The sequence below is a fragment of the Entelurus aequoreus genome, linkage group LG25 (assembly GCF_033978785.1).
Source record: "Entelurus aequoreus isolate RoL-2023_Sb linkage group LG25, RoL_Eaeq_v1.1, whole genome shotgun sequence".
NCBI lineage: Eukaryota > Metazoa > Chordata > Actinopteri > Syngnathiformes > Syngnathidae > Entelurus > Entelurus aequoreus.
The window spans coordinates 30,177,356-30,204,232 of NC_084755.1; the positions used below are offsets into that span (position 1 = coordinate 30,177,356).

General features: G+C 40.7%; 1 long non-coding RNA gene across 1 annotated transcript; it reads right to left on the reverse strand.

Moving 5' to 3' along the window:
* Positions 1–4,269: 4,269 nt before the first annotated feature.
* On the reverse strand, positions 4,270–16,562 carry LOC133642242 (uncharacterized). Its single transcript, XR_009824484.1, has 3 exons — positions 16,505–16,562; positions 4,388–4,471; positions 4,270–4,297 (listed from the first exon to the last, which is right to left on the reverse strand). It is a non-coding gene; the product is annotated as an uncharacterized LOC133642242 (long non-coding RNA).
* Between the last annotated feature and the right edge of the window lie 10,315 nt (positions 16,563–26,877).

A 26,877-nucleotide genomic window follows, 5' to 3' on the forward strand; every position in this document is an offset into this window, starting at 1 on the left:
TTTCCTGCTCAAATGAGCGGACTGTTGAAAATAGGAATCGGGGGATTACTTTTCACAAGTAAGATTTAACATTAATGTACTATTGGTTGTATTTTGTGAAAAGAATATTACCACAGAGTTGAGAAGGAGCAAAGATCTTCAATAGTACTGAAATCGTAGCCGCTAGCAAACAAGAGTATGACCATAATAGAATTGCTTGTCAATGAAATTAATTACATTTAAAAATGTCAAACTTCAATAACATAAAGTTGAAATAAATGATAAAGATAAAGATTATTCAAAATTCAAAATTCACCACCCGCCACTGATTATGATGCATTCTCATTTTAGGCAAAGTATAAGACAAAACTTTCTTAACAGTATAATTGTAACCAGGAATAGGTCTTCAAGTAACAATATTCAAATACTAACATTGTTGGGTAAGACAGAATTTGGTTTTATTCTGAATTCAGTGAAACAGATTGGTGGTTTTAGCTGATATAAATACTTTCAGGTGTTTATATATGTTTATGTTTAATTATTTGGCAGACGCTTTTATCCAAAGCGACATAAATAAAAAATACATATAAAACAATCACTGTAAACATTATCATTTAAGGGAAGAATGTAATACAACATATCAATACAAAGTGTCAAGACAGAATAAACTCTCTGCTGCTGCAACAACAGAGATACAGTCTATAGGTCCCTATATATCTAAGATATATAGGGATATCTAATGTATTCATACATTGTTTATGTAAGATATACGCATTTATATATAACCTAATCATATTGTTTCTTCAATTTAAAAATAGCTGACTGTTTTTTTCCCCTTCTCTGGGATTATATTCCCAGTTTTGATCTCGGACATCTGGTCACTTATATCACATAAGAATATTCTATTACTGTTAAGCAATGAATAATAAAACAAGTCAAAACATGTGTCCTTTGTCATAGCTACACGTATGACAAAAAACCGCGTAAAAATCAGTGGTATTCAGTGAGGTAAGATTAATTAAATGCGCTGGCAGTTCATTGCTCCTGCCAAATGAATTGCACTGAGTGGAGCGGATCACCACTCCAAGATGGCGGCCCCGCGTCTCGTCAGCGGTCGATGCTGCGTACCCTTATAAGATGTCTATGCGCAGAACCACCAGTCTAGTAGCCTCTAGTACCCGGATGTTGCACTCATATGATGCAGCGATGCACCCTAACCACACTCAATTATCGTCATTTTGGCTACACAATTAAAAAAGAAGAGATATAAAGCGGATAAATATTGCAATTGTCATTTCCGGATATGCAATGACAGTAATTATTTTTGGGACTGAAATACACTGTCAAAATTCGCGCCCTCAGAATCTAAGTATGCAGTGTACATATATTGAAGTGTAAGTGCGTGATTTGGCTTTATTCACTTCTGATTCTTGCTTAGCGTTATGCTTTCTTCCCAGTGCTTATTTCTATTATTATTATTATAATATAGTATTATTATATCAGTAGTAGTATATTTTAATACAAAAAAAAAAACTTCCATTTTATTTCTGCTATATCTTAAATGACCAGCAGGTGGCAGAGTTGAATAGCTAGACAGATAGGGAGACGTGAACAAAACATGGGAGAGAAAAAATACTCACTTTTATCATTTTTTAAAATGACCTGGCTCGAAAAAAAGTTGACTTAATGAACTCTCTCTTTTGTCAGACTTATTTAATATTCCCCACCACCATTTTTCGAAAATAATATCTCAAAATATCAATCATAAAGTTGCAAACCCAGATAAGCCATAATAGACTTAGACTTCCTTTTATTGTCATTCAAATTAGAACTTTACAGTACAGATAAAAACGAAATTGAGTTGCATTAGCTCGTTGTAGTGCAGGATAAAAGAGCAATAAGGTGCAGATATAAATATATTACTGTACAGATAAATATAATGCACTTTTGCATATGCATCCACGTTTATGGATGTATGTTATATAATAATATATATATATATATATAATAAGGGAATAAGCGGTAGAAAATGGATGGATGGATAATATATATGATACTGTGCTAATACTTTTCTTTCGAATGAAAGTACAAGCAGTAAAGTGTGTGGTTTATTATTATTTTATTTTGAACATAGTTACAATATGATGCATCGCATATTTCGCATGTTCCTCCTTGCAACATGTCTGAGAAGGAATAGGAAGAAGCAAAACTTATTCAACACCTTTTCCATTTCATAGCAATTACGAACGCAATTGATCACTTCCTGTTTTCATTTTGTAACACAATTTACATCAATGAATATTAAATACAACAGTTGTTCTTGCTTGTACTTTGTAAACACTTTGAGTTTGAACACTTTCTGAAACTGGAGCATGTTAGTATTTGTTTTGACTTCTTTGCTTAATCCATTCCATAATTTAATTCCGCATACTAATGGTTTTAAGTGTTGTACGTGCATACGCAGGTTTTCAGATCAATTCTTCCCAAAGGTTATACAAAACCCAAAACCTGTGAATCGTTATTAAAAACAGAATACAATGATTTGCAAATCCTTTTCAACCTATATTCAAATGAATAGACTGCAAAGACAAGATACTTAATGTTGGAACTGGTAAACTTTGTTATTTTTTTGCAAATATTCGCTCATTTGGAATTTGATGCCTGCAACATGTTTCAAAAAAGCTGGCACAAGTGGCAAAAAAGACTGAGAAAGTTGAGGAATGCTCATCAAACACTTATTTGGAACATTCCATAGGTGAACAGGCTAATTGGGAACAGGTGGGTGCCATGATTGGGTATAAAAGTAGATTCCATGAAATGCTCAGTCATTCACAAACAAGGATGGGGCGAGGGTCACCACTTTGTCAACAAATGCGTGAGCATATTGTGGAACAGTTTAAGAACAACATTATTCAACAAGCTATTGCAAGGAATTTAGTAATATCATCAAAAGGTTCAGAGAATCTGGAGAAATCACTGCACGTAAGCGGCAATGTCTGTGACCTTCGATCCCTCAGGTGGTACTGCATCAAAAAGCAACATCAGTGTGTAAAGGATATCACCACATGGGCTCAGGAACACTTCAGAAAACTACTGTCAGTAACTACAGTTGGTCGCTACATCTGTAAGTGCAAGTTAAAACTCTACTATGCAAAGCCAAAGCCATTTATCAACAACACCCAGAAACGCCGCCGGCTTCGCTGGGCCCGTGCTCATCTAAGATGGACTGATGCAAAGTGGAAAAGTGTTCTGTGGTCTGACGAGTCCACATTTTAAATTGTTTTGGAAACAGTGGACATTGTGTCCTCCGGACCAATGAGGAAAAGAACCATCCAGATTGTTATAGGCGCAAAGTTGAAAAGCCAGCATCTGTGATGGTATTGGGGTGTATTAGTGCCCAAGGCATGGGTAACTTACACATCTGTGAAGGCACCATTAATGCTGAAAGGTACATACAGGTTTTGGAGCAACATATGTTGCCATCCAAGCAACGTCTTTTTCATGGACGCCCCTGCTTATTTCAGCAAGACGATGCCAAGCAAACATTCTGCACATGTTACAACAGCGTGGCTTCATAGTAAAAGAGTGCGGGTACTAGACTGGCCTGTCTGTAGTCCAGACCTGTCTCCCACTGAAAATGTGTGGCGCATTATGAAGCCTAAAATACCACAATGGAGACCCCCGGACTGTTGAACAACTTAAAGCTGTACATCAAGCAAGAATGGGAAAGAATTCCACCTGAAAAGCTTCAAAAATGTGTCTCCTCAGTTCCCTAACGTTTACTGAGTGTTGTTAAAAGGAAAGGCCATGTAACACAGTGGTAAAAATGCCCGTGTGCCAACTTTTTTGCAATCTAATTTAATGATTATTTGCACAAAAAAAAATTACGTTTCTCAGTTGGAACATTAAATATCTTGTCTTTGCAGTCTATTCAATTGAATATAAGTTGAAAAATATTTCCAAATCATTGTGTTGTTTTTATTTACGAATGACACAACGTGCCAACTTCACTGGTTTTGGGTTTTGTATTTTTCCTCTTTTCTTGAGAAGATTTTTTGCACATTCTTGGGTGCTTTGTGCATCATTTTAGCCGTTTGCAAATGCGTGTGAGGCAAACACATCGCACAAGTTGAGGAAAATGTGGAAAAAAGAAGACAAGGGAAGAAAAATGAAGGTGTGGTCGGCACAACGAGTGTTGAGTCATTTATTAAAAATAGATAAATGCAATCAAAGAAGACTGAGGGGGGGAAACGTGACTTAAAAGGGAGACAAAGACATTCTTCATAGTGACCTAAATGTGTGTCCATGTGGGTTGATTCTGGAGGACAGAAGTATTAAAGATTTAAAAGCGGGACATCATGTTTTATTGAGACATGCTGCATTCATGGGCATATGGCTCCAAACAGACCTCCTTGCTGTAAAAAGCTGGAATGTGCGCATGCGTGTCCTGCTTCCTGCAGGCTTTTGTCATGTCCACACGCTGTAGTCCTCTCTGAAAAGCATGTAGATGCCGCTTTCATCACAGCCAAAAAATCTGTTTTGCCGCATACGAAAGAGAGCAAATCTGGCATTTACCAACAGGAGTTAAAGTCACCTCTTTAGAATATTTCTTGGCAGGGCCTCTCCTCCCTGTCTTGTGTGCAGACGCGCATGAAATATGTCCATTAATGAATGTACGGGGCGCTTTGGATCCTCCGTTTATTCCTAGACCCTTCCTGCTCTGTCACTGATAAAAACGTAAAGGTATATTCCTCTGAACATTGCCATCGTGGCGCACGCCGTCCATGTTCAGGACGGTTTGCAGATGTCACTGTTTGTTATGTTCATTTTGTTATTTTGCATAAAAAAAATAAATGAATTGAAGTCACGAGCAGCGTTGAACGAGCCCTCGCTCTTTTTGCACCGCGGGGTTCTATAGGAGTCGGCCAGCACGCATGATGCTTCTCCGATGCCCTGACCCTAACACCAAAACATTTTGGAAACCCCAAAATCTAAAATTGTTCACCATACTTGACGTGACTGTAAATTATGGGGACTTTTTGAAAGGAGATTAAAGATAACGCGTCCCAGCTCCAACTGGGTTCTAATAACGCAGATATAAATGTATGTAAGACGGATATTGCCCTCCAAAATAGTCTCTTTTTTTGATGAAATAACATTGGAGGAACTCCTGCGACGTGTAAATTTGGTCAAAACAAACAACATGTTTACTTGACCCACTTCCTGGGAAACCTATCAAGGAACTGTTTGTAATATCAGTGCTAAATATTATAAACTTATCAATTTCCTGTGGCACTGCTTGCTGAGCATTCAAAAAAGCGGTTATTCATCCTCTGCTCAAAAGACCTAACCTCGATCCTGACTTCATGGTAAACTAACGGCCAGTGTCTCACCTTCCCTTTATCTCGAAAATCCTCAAAAAATTGTTGCACAGCAGCTAAATGAACACCTAGCGTGTGAAGATTCAAGATTCAAGATGATCCCCTCCTAGCCCCACTATGGACTGGACTCTCACATTATTAACTTGATCCACTGGTTTTTTCTTGCCCTGATGTGGGATCTGAGCCGAGGATGTTGTCGTGGCTTGTGCAGCCCTTTGAGACACTTGTGATTAAAGGATTAGTCTGCATTTGAAAATGAGTGGTCGCACCTTGGAGAGCTGTTGCACCAGGTGGATTGTCATGAATCATGGCTCCGAAATGAGAGACGTCCATTGAAACAAAGGAGAGTAACAGGAGGATTATGAAACTCCTCCAAGAGGGTAAATCATCGTGAAATTTTGCAAAAGATGTTAAAAATTCGGAGCAAGTAAAAACAACATGGAAAAGTACCGGCAGACCAAGGAAAACATCGAAGCGCCAAGACGGAAAGCTTAAAGCAAAAACAGAAAATGCACTTTTAGCATGTCTGCTCCTGACTTGCTCTCCGTGTGTAACGTATTTAGCCTCATCCTTCAGTGATAGTAATACGTGATAATGATACGTAATTGTTATGATCAGATGTTATTACAGGTATGACCACTAGGGGCCAGTACTGGTTAGTATGCTGCTTACCGTGCCACATAAGGTGGTAGAACAAGACGGCATAAAAGACACATGTATGTTGTTGAGAACGTAAGCATTAAAAGTTAAGCTACTTGCTATCAACAGCCTCATCCTCCAAACACGAACATGACATGGTACCAGGAGTAAACTCGACTTGACGACATGGATTTAAAATCACCGGAGAGTTTGAAACTAACGGGGAATGTCGACGAGAACTGGCGCACCTTCAAACAGCAGTTTCACCTGTACATTGCGGCTATGGGACACGAGACAAAGCCGGAGGCGAGAAAGGTAGCGCTGCTGCTAACAATAGCAGGGCCACAGGCCATAGAAGTATTTAACACGTTTGTGTTTGACACTCCTGACGATAATGGAAAGTTGGATGTAGTGCTTAGCAAATTTGACGCTCACTGTTCTCCGAAGAAGAACGAGACGTACGAGAGGTACGTGTTTCGGTCCCGTACGCAGCGGCAGCATGAGCCATTTGATAGCTTCCTGACGGACTCGCGGCTAAAGGCGCAGTCCTGCAACTTCGCGACGCTGAAGGACTCCATGATCCGGGACCAGATAGTCTTCGGCGTGGAGGATAAAAAGGTCAGAGAGAGGCTACTACGAGAGATGGAGTGGACGCTGGCGGGAGCCATTAAGATCTGCCAGGCGAGTGAGCTGTCCCAAAAGCACGTGAGGACGTTCAGCGAGATGTCTGCAGTCGCCTCGGCGCAGAGCGACAGCGGTAGGAGCAGTGTCGTACCAGCGGAGACAGCGCACACAGACCCGGCCTGCACGGCAGTCGGAGGACGTGATGATAAGCTGCAAGCGCTGCGGCACAAAGCACAAGCCCCGACAATGTCCAGCGTTTGGTAAGCAATGCTCAAGTTGCCAAGGCAAGAATCATTTTGCTAAACAGTGCTTCTCCAAATGGAAAGAGGGGAAGAAAGGAAAAACTGTAAACATAGTAGATGAGCCTGATCTCAGTGACACGTTCTTTGTTGGCATGGTAAATTTGGAAAGTGAACAAATAAGTAAACCAGACAATGAAGAAGATACATGGATAGCTCCTCTAATGATAAATGGGACTGTAGTCACCATGAGATTGGACACGGGTGCAAAAGCAAATCTCATAAGCATGTGTGATGTAAAGGCAATGAAAAACAAGCCACAAATAAAAAGAAAAGAATCTGGACTTAAAGACTACAATGGACAACCAATTAAATGTTTGGGCACATGCAGGTTGAGTGTCACAGTTAAAGGAAAAGTGCACCACCTATGCTTCTTTGTTGTGAATGAGGGACGTGAATCACTTCTGGGTGACAGAGCCTGTGAAGAACTAGCACTTGTGAAAAGAGTGTATAGCATTATCCCAACAAATGACTCTATGGAAACAATTGTTTAGAACTTTTCAGATGTTTTCAAGGGTATTGGTGTTTTGCCCTTCACATATAAAATACAATTGAAAGAAGATGCCCAACCAGTTGTGCATGCAGCACGCAGAGTTCCAGCCCCACTGAAAGACAGCCTAAAGAAAGAACTCGACAGAATGATCATGCTTGGGGTGATCAAAAAGGTTAATGAGCCTACAGACTGGGTCAACTCAATGGTCATCACAAAGAAAAAGAATGGTGAGTTGAGAATATGTATGGACCCTAAAGATCTAAATGAGAGCATTAAGCGTGAACATTATCAAATACCGACACGTGAAGAGATCATCAGTGAAAAGTCAGGTGCCAGCTACTTCACAAAGCTTGACGCCTCACAAGGTTTCTGGCAGCTGAAACTGAGTGAAAGCAGCACAATGTACTGTACCTTTAATACGCCCTTTGGCAGACACTGCTTTCTCAGACTGCCTTTTGGAATAAAGTCAGCACCTGAAATATTTCACAGAGCGATGGAGCAGATCATCGAGGGCTTGGATGGAGTTCGAGTCTACATTGATGACATCATCATATGGGGATCCACAGCCCAAGAGCACAATGAGAGACTAAACAGAGTTATGGAACGCATAAAAAAGTATGGACTAAAACTAAACAAGAGTAAATGTGAGTTTGGTGTTCAGGAGATCCTTTTCCTTGGAGACAAGCTGTCTGCACGTGGTGTCCAACCAGATCAAGAAAAAATACGTGCAATACAGAACATGCCAAGGCCCACAGACAAAACCGGTGTGCTAAGCATCATGGGGATGGTCAATTTTATAGGTAAATTCATTCCCAATTTGACAGCAAAGACATCTTGCATACGAGAGCTTCTGCACAGGGACTGTGATTTTAAATGGACAGTGAAACATGAGCCTGAGTGGCAAAAACTCAAGAACACACTGACTACAGCACCTGTGTTGTCATTTTATGACCACACAAAGAGGATAAAAGTGTCAACCGATACTTCCAAAGATGGTATTGGTGCCGTTCTACTCCAGGCTGAGGGTGAGCACTGGAAACCGGTAGCCTATGCAAAGAAAGGTTAATTTGCACGCCTGCTGCCTTCCTTGGATGTGGTAGCTGTTTCTCAGGCTCTGACAAAATCGGAATGTCGGTACGCTCAGATCGAAAAAGAATGTTTGGGACTGGCATATGGTTTGGAGCGGTTTCATAGCTATGTGTACGGCCTGCCATCCTTCACAGTTGAAACGGATCACCGACCGCTGGTTGCCATCATCAAAAAGAATCTGAATGAAATGTCACCGCGGATTCAACGGTTGATGATGAAAATGCAAAGGTATGATTTTGAACTGATATATACTCCAGGTAAACACCTAATCCTTGCTGATGCCCTATCCAGAGCAACTACAGGCGACAGTGTGAGTGCAACAGATGAGGACATACATGTGTCATGTAAACATGGTGTCTGCTACACTGCCTGTGTCAGACACAAAGTCAAGACAAATAGCTGAGGCTACAGCAACGGATGCTGAGCTACAACATGTCATGAGGAACATGGATGAGGGATGGCCGGCTGGCTCATGTCCACTATTTTATCACGTCAGAGGTGAGCTCAGTACTGTGGATGGACTGCTGTTGAAAAAGGGCAGGATTGTGATTCCACAGGCTTTGAGAATGGACATTTTGCACAGGATACATGAAGGCCATCTCGGCATTGAAAAATGCAAAAGGAGGGCGAGAGAGTCAGTTTTCTGGCCCGGACTGAACAAAGACATTGAAACACTCACAAATAAATGTGAAACATGCCAGAAACACAGGAACAAGCAGAGCAAAGAGCCTATGGTGGTTGCTGAGGTGCCAACCGCACCATGGCACAAAGTAGGAATGGACTTGTTTCATCTGAGGTAAAGACTATTTAGTGGTAGTAGATTACTACTCAAACTTCCCTGAAATGGCGCTACTAGCAGGCTTAACGTCAACTTGTGTAATAACACATGCTAAATCTATATTCGCCAGGCATGGCATTCCACACACTGTAGTAAGCGACAACGGCCCATGCTTCAGCAGCAAAGAATGGCAGAAGTTTGCAGTGCAATATGATTTCCAGCATGTGACGTCAAGCCCACATTATGCACAATCAAACGGGCAAGCGGAAAAAGGAGTTCACATTCTAAAGCAACTCCTAAAGAAAGCAGCTGACAGTGACTCGGATCCGTATCTGGCTTTATTGAGCTACAGAGCATCACCTCTTCAGTGCGGACTATCACCAGCTGAACTGCTGATGAAGAGGAAGCTACGAACAACCTTGCCGAGTCATTCAAACAATATAATAAAGCAAAATAATCCCTCAAAGATTGAACATAAACTACGACAACAGAAGATGATGCAAAAGTCATTTTATGACAAAACAACCAAGCGTCTTCCTCCACTGACTACCAACAACACAGTCAGGATTGAGGATACTGATGGATGGAGTACAAAAGCAACAGTCCTGCAAGAAGTTGCTCCAAGATCGTACACGGTGAGAACTGATGATGGACAAATCCTCAGACGCAATCGTCGCAGTCTGTTAAAGACTCCTCAAGGGACTGTTGGTGAGCTCAGTGTAACTTGTGGTGAATCTCAGGTAATACCCACACCTGTTATGGACTGTAACACACCTACTCCAAATGAACCTGAGTTAAGAAGGTCCACAAGAGAAATCAAAAGGCCTGATAGACTGAACTTGTAAACAAAGAAAAGTCAATATGCATGTTAAATATGTTGAACAAAATGTATATTGATTGTTGTGAAAGTGTTATTAATAGTATTGGCTCAGATTTGAGATAGCCTATGCAATTTGAAATTGTTCATACCGCACATATGTGTCAGAGGTAGACTAAATGAGAATTTGTTAAAATAACTGACCCAGCTAACGTGATTAGTTAGGTCAATACATTTTGTCTTAGAAAAAGGGGGATGTTAGGATCAGATGTTATTACAGGTATGACCACTAGGGGGGCAGTACTGGTTAGTATGCTGCTTACCGTGCCACATAAGGTGGTAGAACAAGACGGCATAAAAGACACATGTATGTTGTTGAGAACGTAAGCATTAAAAGTTAAGCTACTTGCTATCAACAGCCTCATCCTTCAAACACGAACATAACAGTAATAGGGCTGTGAATCTCTGGGCGTCATACCAAAGACTATAAAAATGGCACCCATTACCTCCCTGCTTGGCACTCAGCATCAAGGGCTGGAATTGGGGGTTGAATCACCAAAAATTATTCCCAGGCGCGGCCACCGCTGCTGCTCACTGCTCCCCTCACCTCCCAGGGGGTGATCAAGGGTGATGGGTCAAATGAAGAGAATAATTTCGCCACACCTAGTGTGTGTGTGACAACCATTGGCACTTTAACTTTTTAACTTTAACTTTTAACTTTAACCACACGATTTGATTTGATTCTTGGGGGTAAAGATTCGATTCAGAATCAATTCTCGATTCAAAACGATTCTCGATTCAGAATCAATACTTTTGGAAAACATTGGGAGCCAGTTCTTTGATTAACTACATTCCATAAACAGCTGTGAAAAATGTTTTGTTTAATAAAATCACCAAAACATTTAATAAAGTCAAATACAAATTGGGCAGAAGTATCCAACACTTCTCTTTTGTAAAGTAAGTATGATAATCTACATCATAGATATCAAACTCAAGGCCTGGGGGCCAGTTCTGGCCCGCCACATCATTTTATGTGGCCCGCAAAAGCCTGGAAAAAATGGGTTTAAATAAAATACTTCTTTTACATTTTTTTTTACTAAATGCATTCGTTTGTTCAATTTTGACAGAAAAAAAATGCATTATTTAAACTTTAATATTTTCTGATCATGCCAATTATATTATTATATACTGTATAACAAAACTATTTTTGTGAGCTAAAAACAAATAGTTAAATATCTGCTTGTCACCTTTATTTATGATTTTAAAGCAAGTTATACATAAACCAAAATATTTTAATTGTTATGCATATGCTTTTAGAATAATCATGATTAATCACAGGTTATTAATCTTAAATTAATTTTAAAAAAGTGGCCCTCTGAAAGCAGCCATTACTGCGATGTGGCCCTCAATGGAAATGAGTTTGACACCCCTGATCTATATCAACTATATGATTTGCCCGAGTGGCTCGACAGGACAGGTAAAAAATAAATAAATAAATAAATAAATAAAAAATCTAATTTTTTTTTATAATCGATCAAGAATACCAATTCATTCTATTTTTTTTTTTTTGACACCCGTAATACTTAAAACACTAAAACATGCAGAAATGCTGTGTATGGACTACGGAGACACATAATTAGCTTTTAGATGCACTGAAATACGGTGTTTGTTATCGGCGTTAAAATGGCAAACACATACTTTTTCAAAAAAACTGGCCGATACTGATTGGTGGCCGGTTAATCGGTACAGCCCTACTAGAGAGTAATAAAGAAACTTTGTCTGTGCAGATGTTTGGGCCGATCCCCTGGTAGAAGCGGAACAATCTTGCTCTTTTTCAAAGTGCAAGACTATATTTAACGTTCAAAGTGCCCGAGGTGCAGTGAGTGAGCTGAGAACTGTTTAAATGAAGGCAGTGATCATGTGTTCAGGCTAGAATCCTCAAATTCTAGCATCTGAGCCAGAAGGGTGGCCCACGTTATAAATATTGTTGGCGTCAGACAAACTGTTTTTTTGTTTTTGCCTCGAGTACCCATAAACTGTCTCCTCGCCAGAAGGGCTCCGTGACTAATAGACCGGGATAACTACTCTTGGTATTTAGGGTCCAGCTATCTGCCAAACATCTCATCAGAAAACTCTCCTGACAAGACAGCTGGTGCCCAGCTGCCCAGGTGTGCACATTTTCATACTGGGAAAATGAAGGATGCATATTGTACATTAAAAATACTAAAACCAAGACAATGTTGGTCAATCGATATACAGCTGAACTATCTGAACAAAACATTTACAACTTAGCTTTGTGTTATAGGCAACAAAGGAAATCAGTGTAAAATTCAATCTAACCCCCTTGAGATATTTGATTTCCTTTTGTGTGAATGCTTAATGTAACTGAGTAAAAGTAGCGTCTCTTCTGTTTGTAATATTAGGACCATCAGTGCTAAATATTATAAACTTATCACTTTCCTGTGGCACTGTTCCCTTAGCATTCAAAAAAGCGGTTATTTATCCTCTGCTCAAAAGACCTAACCTCGATCCTGACCTCATGGTAAACTACCTGCCGGTGTCCCACCTTCCCTTTATCTCGAAAATCCTCGAAAAAAATTGTTGCACAGCAGCTAAACGAACAATTAGAGCGTCTGACAATCTCTGTGAACCCTTTCAGTCCGGTTTCAGGGAAAATCACTCTACGGAGACAGCCCTCACAAAAATGGCTAATGACCTATTGTTAACCATGGATGCTGATGCGTCATCCATGTTGCTGCTTCTTGATCGTAGCGCTGCTTTCGATACCGTCAATCATAACATTTTAATAGAACGTATCAAATCACGTATTGGTATGTCAGACTTAGCCTTTTCTTGGTTTAACTCCTATCTTACTGACAGGATGCAGTGCGTCTCCCATAACAATGTGACCTCGGAGTATGTTAAGGTAACGTGCGGAGTTCCACAGGGTTCGGTTCTTGGCCTTGCACTCTTCAGCATCTACATGCTGTCAACATATTTCCCAACCGACATATTCCCGGGTTACGAAAACTCCGTGTTTTCACGGAATTACCAGGAATTGTTCCCCATTTAAAATGAATGCGCAATATACAAACATCAACATATCCCACATCTCTCGACCGACTAGAACGGTTCCAAAGTCAAAATGCTCGTCAATGTTAACTTTTTAAAGAAAATTTTACACTTTTTAGCGGAGTCATAACTTGGTTCTTGACACATGCTAAAATTATCATGCTAACCTTTTTAGCCAATTTTGCAGTCGAACACCTAAGTCATATAATTTGGCACCTGAAGCATGCTAACTGTCATGATCCTTGGTCCGGATGTGTTTTCTGTTAGTTTTGGACTCCTTTAGTTCTTTTTTGTGCACCTCCTGAGTTTGTTTTGGTTGTCATGGTTGCTCATTATGTTCACCTGTCTCTGATTAGTGTTCGGCCGCTCACCTGCTACCCGAGCACTAATCAGAGGCATATTTACATATCCATGGTTTATGCTAAGTGTTAGTTTAGCTTCGAGTGCGATCAGGCACGTTGTTCTGTCGGCTCGCTTTCTGTTTTGTACTCCTTTGATTTTGTGAGGAATAAATCATATTTTTACCTGCACGCCTTGTCCGGAGTAGTCCGTCTGCATTCCTGGGAGAACGACCCCGCAGTAAGCTGCGAAAACCACCAAGTGACACTAACACTAGCATGCATACATTAGCGTACTTTGCAGCCGTACCCCTCAAGTCATATAACTTGGTACTTGACGCTTTCTGACTGTTAGCATTCTAACGTTAGCATCTCAGTTCGACCTGTATGGGTGTTTTTAGAAACAAAGACACTCTACTAGGAATGTACTAGAAGTTAAGCACATTTTACACTGTCTTATGATGCTATAACAGGGCTAATGATAGCACAACGTTAGCTAAAACAATACCGCAACATATTTTTTCCGGTTGTCAGTGGAAGTCTTGTAGGCTGAACTGTGAACATTTCTACGAACAGAGATGACAGAGCATAATATAAATGTTCTCTATCCTAGTTTTATCCGAGTAAACATTGCCTCGCCTGACGTCATGTCGCTTGTCATGTGACTGCCCGGCTCCGTTTGATTGGTGGACAGGAGTCAAACATTACGAGGGCTTGCGTTGGTTTGGTGAAACAGAGTCATGTGACAGAAGACTCTCTAACAAGCCAAATGGATGCAGCTAATAATGGATCATAAATAAACATAATGATATAAATGTTATGGTTAGGAGGGGAGGTGACGGCAACAGACACCAGGGAGCATGTAGCTCTATAGATTTATTATATATATTCACCATATATATATAATAATCAAACAATAGAATATAAACAAAGGAAACGGAGTGTGAACTAGAAAAGTTGCTTTTGCATAATATTGCGAAACAAAACGCCAGATAATATGTCTTACCTTATACACACACCATAATAATACTCGTATGTTGAAGCACAGTACAATCCGGGGTTACCCACATATGCGGTCCTCTCCAAGGTTTCTCAAAGTCATTCACATTGACGTCCCACTGGGGTGAGTTTTTCCTTGCCCGTATGTGGGCTCTGTACCGAGGATGTCGTTGTGGCTTGTGCAGCCCTTTGAGACACTTGTGATTTAGGGCTATATAAATAAACATTGATTGATTGATTGATCTATCAAGCGGTGCGGCTTCATAGTCAAAGTCGTACTAAAACATTTTGATAGATTTTTGACCACCGTGTGTAATGTTCTATATTTTCAATGGAACATACAGTATAACATTTTAATGTTGTTTACTTGAGTCATATTGCAGTCTGCACGTATCGCTTATGTGTGACTGCCATCTACTGGTCACACTTATCATTTCACCAAGTAGCAAATAAACTTGCTTCGAGGCCGGTAAGCACAATCAAAATGATTGCGTACATTAGGTGCACCGGGTTATAAGGCGCACTGTCGAGTTTTGAGAAAATGAAAGGATTTTAAGTGCGCCTGATAGCCCGAAAAATACGGTAATCAAGTAAAAGTAGCGACCTTTCTTTAAAAAAAAAGCATGTTGCATTAAAACTACTGACAAATACACTTTATCCAAAAAGTTACTTAAGTAAACCATACCCATTTCTTGCTAATCTAATGAGAACCAGTACGGGAGCAGTGATAAATAACCTTTACTGAGACAACGACGCTCTAGTTCGGGGTCAGCAAGCCGCGGCTCTTTAGCGCCGCCCTAGTGGCTCCTTGGACGTCTTTCAGAGATGTGTGAAAATGGAAAAAGATGAAGAAAAAAATATATTTTTGGTTTAAATCTGGTTTCTGTAGGAGGACAAACATGACACAAACCTTAATTGTTAGAAATCCCACTGTTTATATCAAACATGCTTCACTGAAGCACCGTTTTGTCCTACTAATTTCAGCGCTCCTTGAACTCATCGTAGTTTGTTTACATGTACAACTTTCTCCGATGCTGCCACAGAAAAACGTGTTTTATGCCACTCCTTCTTTTTCTCATTTTGTCCACCAAACGTTTTATGCTGTGCGTGAATGCACAAAGGTGTGCTTTGTTGATTTTATTGATTTGCTGGAGTGCTAATCAGGCATATCTGGTCAGTGCATGACTGCAAGCTAATCGATGCTAACATGCTATTTAGGCTAGCTGTATGCATATATTGCATCATTATGCCTCATTTGTAGGTATATTTGCGCTCATTTACTTTCCTTTACTTATGTCCTCTGTGTATTTAATTTATATTTGCATGTCTCATGACACATGATCTGTATGTAATATTGGCTGCATTTCTGTTTGTGTGCCATGTTGTTCCAGACCACAGCAAACATTACCCAGCTTGCAAAGATTGTAATAAATCCATTAGAAGAAGACAGCCTGCCGTTTCTTTAAACTTGGACACACACATCTATACCTTTTGGCCGTTCTAAGTCAATAATTTCCATAAGTTATCTCATCCTGTGAGAAGTCTCCATTTTACTAATGATTTCCAATGTTGCAAAAATGTGTAGAATAAAAATTTAAATACAATATTTCTGTCAACGCAGAATTTGCATCAGCCTTTGATAGTTGGCTAATATACCTAATATATTATCATGTGTTGCCTTCATTATAACACTTATATAAGGCTTTTATTTTTTTGCGGCTCAAAACAGTTGTATTTTTAAATTTTTGGTCCAATATGGCTCTTTCAACATTTTGGGTTGCCGACCCCTGCTCTAGTTCAAACAATGAATTATGATGTTTACTATTGTTTGCCATGAATTGATTACGTGGACCCCGACTTGAACAAGTTGAAAAACTTATTCGGGTGTTACCATTTAGTGGTCAATTGTACGGAATATGTACTGAACTGTGCAATCTACTAATAAAAGTGTCAATCAATCAAGTGGTCCAGTACAGAATACATTGCGCAATGTTACCTTCTTGGTGTGTTACGCCCACGAGGGTGCAGCTGCTGTCCGCTGATTGGACAATTGTGTCACCAAAGGCTGAATGGAATCCGTGTGGTTCTATGGTTGTTATCGTAGTTCCCTGCTTTGCCATCACTGCTACTGGTTTTGTGCTGGAGTCATATAAAAAGGAAGGATAGAGCAAAAGGGAGGCGTGGGCCTTATTGATAAGGCCGACTAGAGGTTTTATAGATTTGAACCTCCTGCCAGATGTGAGGCTTTGGACAGCAGGTTCAAGCTTAATGAGGGATCGTAAACATTAAAAACAACTCTCAGAATGACGCAGTGCAGTTTCACACCGCTGTACAGACAGTGTGGGCGATACCGCAACTTTTGGTATTGATCCGGATAACATAACATAACATAACATAAATACAGGGCTTGTATTGCAGTTTTGATACTGGCACCGATACTTTTGACATGGAATTTGTCAAGGTCATCGAATTAGGGTTGTACGGTATACCGGTACTAGTATAGTATCGCGGTACTAATGAATCATATCAGAATCAGAATCAGAAGTACTTTATTAATCCCCGAGGGGAAATTAAGATATTGGCATATTTATTTATTTTTTTACAAAAACCCCTGCAAATATTACGGTAAAATTGTGGCGATTGAGCTGCCAGTTTTATACAGTACAAAATATTTGGTTTTGTACAGTAGAAGCATTTAAGTCCCATCTTAAAACTCATTTGTATACTATAGCCTTTAAATAGACCCACCTTTTAGACCAGTTGATCTGCCGTCTCTTTTCTGCTTCCTTCGTGGAGAGGGGGGTGTCAGGTTCAAACACTGATGACATCTATTAATCAGACAAGAAGCAAGGAACCATGCAGAAACAGAGTTCAATTTAGCTCATGAGGGGAACGCATGGAGCTGCACACTTCGCCACAGTCTCGCCCTACGCTCTAAGGTACAGCTCCCTCGTCCCTCTATTTATTCAGGAGTTCCACAGTCAACATCACTGAGGCCGCCTCTACAAGGAGTGGTCACATATATCATGCAAAGCAGGTCCAGTACGCACAATACGTGACGGAATGTGCTGGGGCCTTGTGATTTCGCCTTGTCTCTGCTTCGTCCGCGTGCAGTCGTCTTATCTGCGTTGAGGTCCTTGTTGTCTCTGCTTCGTCTGCGTGCTGTCGTCTTATCTTCGTTGAGGTCCTTGAAGTCCTTGGCTGTTAGCGGGCTAAAACAAGGCCACCCCTCAGACAAGAAGTTTTGTCCTTGCACAGATACAAAAGTCTAACTTGAGCACAATAGCTAATAACTATAGCAACAGACTTTAAGCATACTAAAGTTGTGTGATAATACTGTATATATACATGATTATTCTAACAGGGGGGCACAGATTCGGTGTCCACAGCTGATGCGCTAGCTGTCCAAAGTCTGGACCCAGGGTGGACCACTCATCTGTGCATCAGTTAGGGACATCTCTGCGCTGCTGACCTGTCTCCACTCAAGATGATCTCCTGCTGGCCCCACTATGGACTGGACTATCACACTATTATGTTAGTTCCACTATGGACTGGACTCTCACTATTATGTTAGATCCACTATGGACTGGACTCTCACACTATTATGTTAGATCCACTATGGACTGGACTCTCACACTATCATGTTAGATCCACTATGGACTGGACTCTCACACTATTATGTTAGATCCACTATGGACTGGACTCTCACACTATTATGTTACATTTGTAGATCCACTATGGACTGGACTCTCACACTATTATGTTAGATCCACTATGGACTGGACTATCAAACTATTATGTTAGATCCACTATGGACTGGACTCTCACTATTATGTTAGATCCACTATGGACTGGACTCTCACACTATTATGTTAGATCCACTATGGACTGGACTCTCACTATTATGTTAGATCCACTATGGACTGGACTCTCACACTATTATGTTACATTTGTAGATCCACTATGGACTGGACTCTCACACTACTATGTTAGATCCACTATGGACTGGACTCTCACTATTATGTTAGATCCACTATGGACTGGACTCTCACTTTTATGTTAGATCCACTATGGACTGGACTCTCACACTATCATGTTAGATCCACTATGGACTGGACTCTCACACTATTATGTTAGATCCACTATGGACTGGACTCTCACTATTATGTTAGATCCACTATGGACTGGACTCTCACACTATTATGTTACATTTGTAGATCCACTATGGACTGGACTCTCACACTACTATGTTAGATCCACTATGGACTGGACTCTCACTATTATGTTAGTTCCACTATGGACTGGACTCTCACACTATCATGTTAGATCCACTATGGACTGGACTCTCACACTATTATGTTAGATCCACTATGGACTGGACTCTCACACTATTATGTTACATTTGTAGATCCACTATGGACTGGACTCTCACACTATTATGTTAGGTCCACTATGGACTGGACTCTCACTATTATGTTAGATCCACTATGGACTGGACTCTCACACTATTATGCTAAATCCACTCGACGTCCCCTCCGAGGTTTCTCATTGTCATCCCATTGGGTTGAGTTTTTGCTTGCCCTGATGTGGGATTTGAGCCGAGGATGTCGTTGTGACTTGTGCAGTCCTTTGAGACACTTGTGATTTAGGGCTATATAAGTAAACATTGATTGATTGATGATTAATTGATACAGTGTACGTACAAAAAAAAGAGACAATTATACACATGTTTTATATATACACATTTATATTCATACTGTATATTATTCACTGTTAAAAGCTTCCCTCTGAGGGCAACCATAACTGCGATGTGACCCTCAATGAAAACCAGTGTGACACGCCTGCTCTGTACATAAATCCAATCGATAAATGTTCAAAAATAACAATAATAATCCCCTGTTTTGAAAAGTTGAAATGAGTTCCTCATAAAGTTGTGCAGGTGTTGCGATTTTCCAATTTGCTGAACACATCAAGTGCAAAGAGGCAGATTCGTTGCGTCTGTTGGTTGCCACGGTGACGACAAAGGCACGACTCCTGCGGTGACAGCTCAAAGGCCGCGCTGGATAAACAGGAGGTCCCGCGAGAGGACGACAGCCGGTAATGACGCGGCGGAGGGAAAAAAACCCACCAAACTCACGCGGGACCGAGGTGCTTCAGTGGTTAACAACCCGAGCGTCGTCGACTCTCCCTCGCTCCCTCTGCTTTTCCCACTTCTATCTATATCTGTCCTCTCTGACCCCTGCCTCCCCATCAGGCCTGCAGTCTCCTCCCTTATCCCGTCCTAAGTGGGCCACACACGCCATAACTCAACCATGCGTGCGGCCACGCACATATATGCACGTGGGAGAGTCCTCGCTAATTAGCGCCGCCAAACAGGTGCGTGTCAAGGTGAGCTATACGCCCGCGTGTCCCGTCAAGCTAACGAGCGCGTCAGGAGCTTTTTTTCTGTCCTCGTTTGTGGAAAATGAAGTTTGGCCCCCCGAGTGACCCGAGTCTCCCGACGTGGGAAGTCAAGAGAGCAGGGGAAGGACGCGGAAAAGGAGTCATTTTAGGAAGCATTTCTTTGAAGCTGAGTCAATTTTCAGCCTTCATCAAATATTTTCATAAGTTTTGGGACGTTACGTGGACTTACAAGTAGTTGAATGACACCTCCGTCATGGCCTGTGGGGTCCTGTATTGCTCTCACTGGCACTTTTCACTGAAAATTACTTTTGAAAAGTAATTAATTATAGTTACTCGTTACTAGAGATGTCTTATCGGCCTATAAATGCTTTAGAATGTAATATCGGAAATTATCGGTATCGGTTTCAACCTCCCGATTTTCCCGGGAGACTCCCGAATTTCAGTGCCCCCCCCGAAAATCTTGCGGGGCAACCATTTTCCCGATTTCCACATTATTGGGGGTGTGCCTTAAAGGCACTGCCTTAAGCGTCCTCTACAACCTGTCGTCTAGTCCGCTTTTCCTTCATACAAACAGCGTGCCGGCCTAGTGAATGCAAGGCATACTTGATCAACAGCCATACAGGTCACATGGAGGGTAGTCGTATAAACAACTTTAACACTGTTACAAATATACGCCACACTGTGAACCCACACAAAACAAGAATGACAAACACATTTCGGGAGAACATCCGCACCGTAACACAACATAAACACAACAGAACAAATACCCAGAACCCCTTGCAGCACTAACTCTTCCGGGACGCTACAATATACACCCCCCCCCCCCCTCCACCCATCTCCCGAATTCGGAGGTCTCAATGTTGGCAAGTATGCTCTAGTATACTCTGGACTGAAGCTGTGTGCCTTCATTGTTTTTGTAGCTGTTGTTTTGGGGCATGTTTAAACATTTTTTTAAATAATGCACTTTGTGAAAGTCAAAGTATAGTATTTCCCATAGTTGTAGTGGGTATTAGGATTATCTCAGGGAGAGCATGTCCCAAATTCCAAGCTGCTGTTTTGAGGCATGTTAAAAAAAACAATGCACTTTGTGACTTCAATAATAAATATGGCAGTGCCATGTTGGCACTTTTTTCCATAACTGGAGTTGAAGTTGTTCTCTTATTTTGGAAAACCTTGTTTTTGATTGATTGATTGGAACTTGTATTAGTAGATTGCACAGTACAGTACATATTCCGTACAATTGACCACTAAATGGTAACACCAGAAAACGTTTTTCAACTTGTTTAAGTCGGGGTCCACGTTAATCAATTCATGGTAAAGTTACATTGTTTAATGCATCCGGTGGGGCATCAGAACAAAATTAGGCATAATAATGTGTTAATTCCACGACTGTATATATCGGTATCGGTTGATATCGGAATCGGTAATTAAGAGTTGGACAATATCGGAATATCGGATATCGGCAAAAAAGCCATTATCGGACATCTCTACTCGTTACTTTACCAAAAAAGTAATTGAATTACTAAAATAATTTCTCTTGAATAAATGTAATTAATTACAGGGGGAAAGTAATTAAAAAAACCTTCAAATGTCTGGCATTTGCAGTGTAAAGCACAGTGTGCGTGGCCTGTGGCTAAGTGACGTCATCGAGGGTTTTGCGTTTGTTGATTTTAGCCGTTAGCCCGCTCTTTTGAATCCTTTCACCCGATAGTGTTGCCTGTGGTTAATAAAGAGATTGAATGTGCTTCCGTGGCTGTCATATCTTCTTGTCAACAAACGGGGTATTGTTTGGATGGCATGTTTTGTCACTTCAATTGTTACCTACGGCGGGGGAAGGAGACGACACAACGGCAGGGATTAGTTCAAACGGCATATTGAAACTGATGATGATGATGAGTTGGGGTGTGTATGCTACTATACGTGAATGGTGCAAGACGATGTGTAGAATTAACAATGTAAATGTTACCAGAGTTTGTTGTTTGTGCGTGTTGGATGAATGCTTCGTCAGGCCAGAGGGGCAAGGCAAAAAGACAGTCCGTGGGCAAGCGAGAGGTCAGGGGCTGGAGAGAGGCGACGAGGTCCGTGTCCAAGCAGGGGTCGAGGATCGAGGGTGGCAGTCCAGAACCCGGTGGGAAGTCGAGGCACACAGCTCAATCACGGGAAACTTACGTCCTCTGTGTTCCCCGCAGTGTTCGGAACACTGCGGGGAACACAGAAACAGTCTCCATGCCTAAGTGTTTGATTTTATACACCAAGTGATTTATTTATTTACTTACACTTATTGATTAGGACACCTGATTCTGATCATTTGGATGGGTGGCCAAATACTTTTGGCAATACAGTGTATATGCATATTATCCTGGTAAACAGTTGTTTTTGGTTCATGGTCCACTGCTGTGGACCCCAGTTCTCAGCATGGTACGGCACATGTTTCCTTAGGATGACAAAAGTGTATTAAATAAGCAGAATCCGATAAATGAAGTGGTGCATTTCCTTGTAAGGCAAAAGGTGTCGAGGCCACGTTGAACTCAGTCCATGGCTGAGACGCATCAATGAGGCTCATAGAACCACATCCTTTGATCCCCTCTCCATATACAGCTGGGGGCCGTATATACACAACTTCTTCTCTGTGCTCCTGACCTGCAGCCATGTTAGGTTGTAAAATCTATTTTGGGATAAGTACTTTTTCATCCACGTTTCTGGCTGCTGATGACTCTTTCAGCAGTGCTGGCATTCTGGTTTAAACTAAGTTGACATTGTCTTGACATCTTGGACATTTATTTAAAGGGGAACTGCTATTTTTTTCAGAATGTTCCCTATCGTTCACAATCATTATTAGAGGCAATAACACACATTTATTTTATTTTGTAGGGTTTTTAAGATGATTAAAAACGTTTGAAAAATGTGGCTAATGGGCGTCACTGTTGTAGCCTTCAAAACCCTCCATCAACGTTTTATATACTGTACACACTGCAAGTACAGTATATATATATGTTGTAGTAACATACACCTTCATAACAATATGTACAATATACACACTGCAAGTATATATGTAATGTAGTAACAGACACCTTCATAACAACATGTAATATGTACAATATACACACTGCAAGTATATATATAATATAGTAACAGACACCTTCATAACAATATGTAATATGTACAATATACACACTGCAAGTATATATATAATGTAGTAACAGACACCTTCATAACAATATGTAATATGTACAATATACACACTGCAAGTATATATATAATGTAGTAACAGACACCTTCATAACAATATGTAATATGTACAATATACACACTGCAAGTATATATGTAATGTAGCAACAGACACCTTCATAACAATATGTAAGGTGTACAATATACACACTGCAAGTATATATATGATGTAGTAACAGACACCTTCATAACAATATGTAAGGTGTACAATATACACACTGCAAGTATATATATAATGTAGTAACAGATACCTTCATAACAATATGTAATATGTACAATATACACACTGCAAGTATATATATAATGTAGTAACAGACACCTTCATAACAATATGTAATATGTACAATCTACACACTGCAAGTATATATAATGTAGTAACAGACACCTTCATAATAATATGTAATATATACAATATTTACCTTATTTTGATCATTTTAAGCATTTTCTGGACTGATTTCCTCAGCACATTTATTTCCGTTTCCATAGCAGCGCACTTTCGACTTTCGGCAACAAATATTTGTTCCTACTTCCGGAAACAAACAAGTGTTTTCTAATCATGGCAGATTCAGTAACAAACAACGAAGACAACTACTTTTGTACAAATGAGGATTCACAACCCTATCTTTTTTCATCTGAATATATTGAGGATGAACTACTGCTTCTAGAAGAAGAGGAGTAAAACGTTGGCGCAGACGGAAGCCGAGAGAGCGATGTCGGCATATAAATGTGGAACTTGGAGCCAAGCTATTTGGACATAAATGGAGTGCTTACCCAAATCAACCGGGAAAAACGTTCCTGTTTAAACTGTCCATCAAGTAAGTCACTCTAATATTGTTCATGATAAACGCAGCACGTCCTGCGTGTTATTACAACTCCAGTACATACTCTGTCTGGCTAGCTGTGTACATGTTACAAACAAAACATGAAATAATACTTTACAGATACTGTAAATTGATTGTTCATGTTTTTCAGTCAGTACAGATTGGTGTCCTATGGCATTGTGTTGTGTTGTGTATTACAAACTCAAACGCGATTCATGCTGACGTAGAAGTTAGCTTATCTCTTACCGTAGCTAGCTTTTACAACTAATGACTTGTCCAGGGTGTACCCCGCCTTCCGCCCGATTGTAGCTGAGATAGGCTCCAGCGCCCCGCGCGACCCCAAAGGGGATAAGCGGTAGAAAATGGATGGACTGTTCTTCTATTGCCTATGTAAATGCTTAAAAGTGAGCTTTGATGACATTATGACGTCTGTGTCGAGTGAAGTGTTCGAAGCTATGTTTGCCACTAACCAGGTGGAACAAGCCCTTTCGTATTTCTGACAGCATGTATAGTTATAGTCCGAGACGGTCTTAATTTGAGTCGAGCAACCTTTAAAAATATCTGCATTTGTGTTTGTTCGTTTCTGCTTACCGACACTCTGAGAGTCCATAAATGCGTTGTGACGGGGAGAGGAAACAGAGGGCGAGCTTCAATGGAAGAGTGCCGCTTTGTGTGCACGCTGGGGCGGCTGTGTGGCTCGTCCATCCATCCATCCATTTTCTTCCACTTTTCCCACGTCGGGTCGCGGGGGAAGCAGCCTAAGCAGGGAAGCCCAGACTTTCCCCTCCCCAGCCACTTCGTTTTATGCGAAAGAGCCATCAGCAATCAATTTTTTAATTAATTGTTTGCTGATGAACCATCTCCTCACCATCCTTTCGACATCCACATAAAAGCGACGATATTTTATACAGCATGCACACAAAAACAGCAGAATCTGAGAGGTTTGTAATTGCAGACAAGGGTCAATTCTGGGAGTCTCCCGCACAATCCAGTAGAGTTGGCAAGTCTGTGCATGCATCAAAATAGAAAGCGTTTCCCAGCATGCCTTGTTGTCAGTACAATTATCACTTTTGGCTGTGTTCATGCATTGCTAATGTGTTATTTTGCACAGGCACTGTCTAATACATAGAGGGCCTAATCTACTATGATCCAAATACCAAACTAAGAAATGATGTGCAACCCCTCTGCTAAGACTGTGTACTACAATTGTGTACTATTTAAATGTGTTTTTTGCGCGTACTAACATTATGAGCCCTCCCATTCATCCATTTTCTACCGCTTATTCCCTTCGGGGTCGCGGGAGGTGCTGGAGCCTATCTCAGCTACAATCGGGCGGAAGGCGGGGTACACCCTGGACAAGTCGCCACCTCATCGCAGGGCCCATTATGAGCCCTCCACATTTATATTATTGTGTGCGACATTGAACCAACAGCACACGTCTATAATTTGTACCAACTTTTCTGCAATATACAGTAGAACCTAGGGTTGTACGGTATACCGCTATTAGTATAGTATCGCGGTACTAATAAATCAAAAACTGTACTATACTCCATTTGAAAAGTACCCATTTGCCATATATATATATATATATATTTTTTATAGGTATGACGGCGGGGCAGCATGGTGGAACAGGGGTTAGTGCGTGTGCCTCACAATACGAAGGTTCTGGGTTCAATCCTGGGTTCGGGATCTTTCTGTGTGGTGTTTGCATGTTCTCCCTGTGACTGCGTGGGTTCCCTCCGGGTACTCCGGCTTCCTCCCACCTCCAAAGACATGCACCTGGGGATAGGTTGATTGGCAACACTAAATTGGCCCTAGTGTGTGAATGTGAGTGTGAATGTTGTCTGTCTATCTGTGTTGGCCCTGTGATGAGGTGGCGACTTGTCCAGGGTGTACCCTGCCTTCCGCCCAAATGCAGCTGAGATAGGCTCCAGCACCCCCCGCGACCCCGAACGGGACAAGTGGTAGTAAATGGATGAAAGGATGGAAGGTATGACGGCGCGTCGTCGTCAGGTCGTGACATTGCTGGTTTTACGAGCAGAGGAGCATGTTCGGCAGCGCACAATCACAGAGTACTCACAAGCAGACACAGTGTGTAGACAGAAAAGGGAGAATGGACACATGAGGACTTTGAATATGACCAATGTATGATCCTGTAACTACTTGGTATCGGATCGATACCTACATTTGTGGTATCATCCAAAACTTAATGTAAAGTATCAAACAACAGAAGAATAGGTGATTATTACATTTTAACAGAAGTGTAGATAGAACATGTTAAAACAGAAAATAAGCAGATATTAACAGTAAATGAACAAGTAGAATAAGAATCAATTTGTACAGCTTGTCCTTTATAATTTTGACAAAATAATAGAATGATAAATGACACAATATGTTACTGCATACGTCAGCAGACTAATTAGGAGTCTTTGTTTGTTTATTTACTACTAAAAGACAAGTTGTCTAGTATGTTTTAATTAAGAAAATTGTTTTTCTTCGATTGCAATAACAAACATATGTTTAATGTACACAAAGATTTTTTGTTAAAATAAAGCCAATCATGCCATTTTTTTGTGGTCCCCGTTATTTGGAAAAGTATCGAAATACATTTTAGTACCGGTACCAAGACAACCCTAGTAAAACCGCAATCTATAGACAACTATTTTTTGCACGTCCGGAATTGATCAAAACAAACGAAAATGCTTATTGAATTAAGTTTTTTCATATAGGAGATATATTACAATAATAGATTTCCTACATGACTGTGTCAATTTCATTGGTTTTAATCAGTCCCGTAGGTCATCGAGCAGTTATTAAATTATAAAATGATATTGCTGAATGGACGATAACGTCGCATGACGGCCAGGAGACAGCTTGCAGGTAGAGACAAGAGCCACAAGGAAGTGCTCCAGCAGAA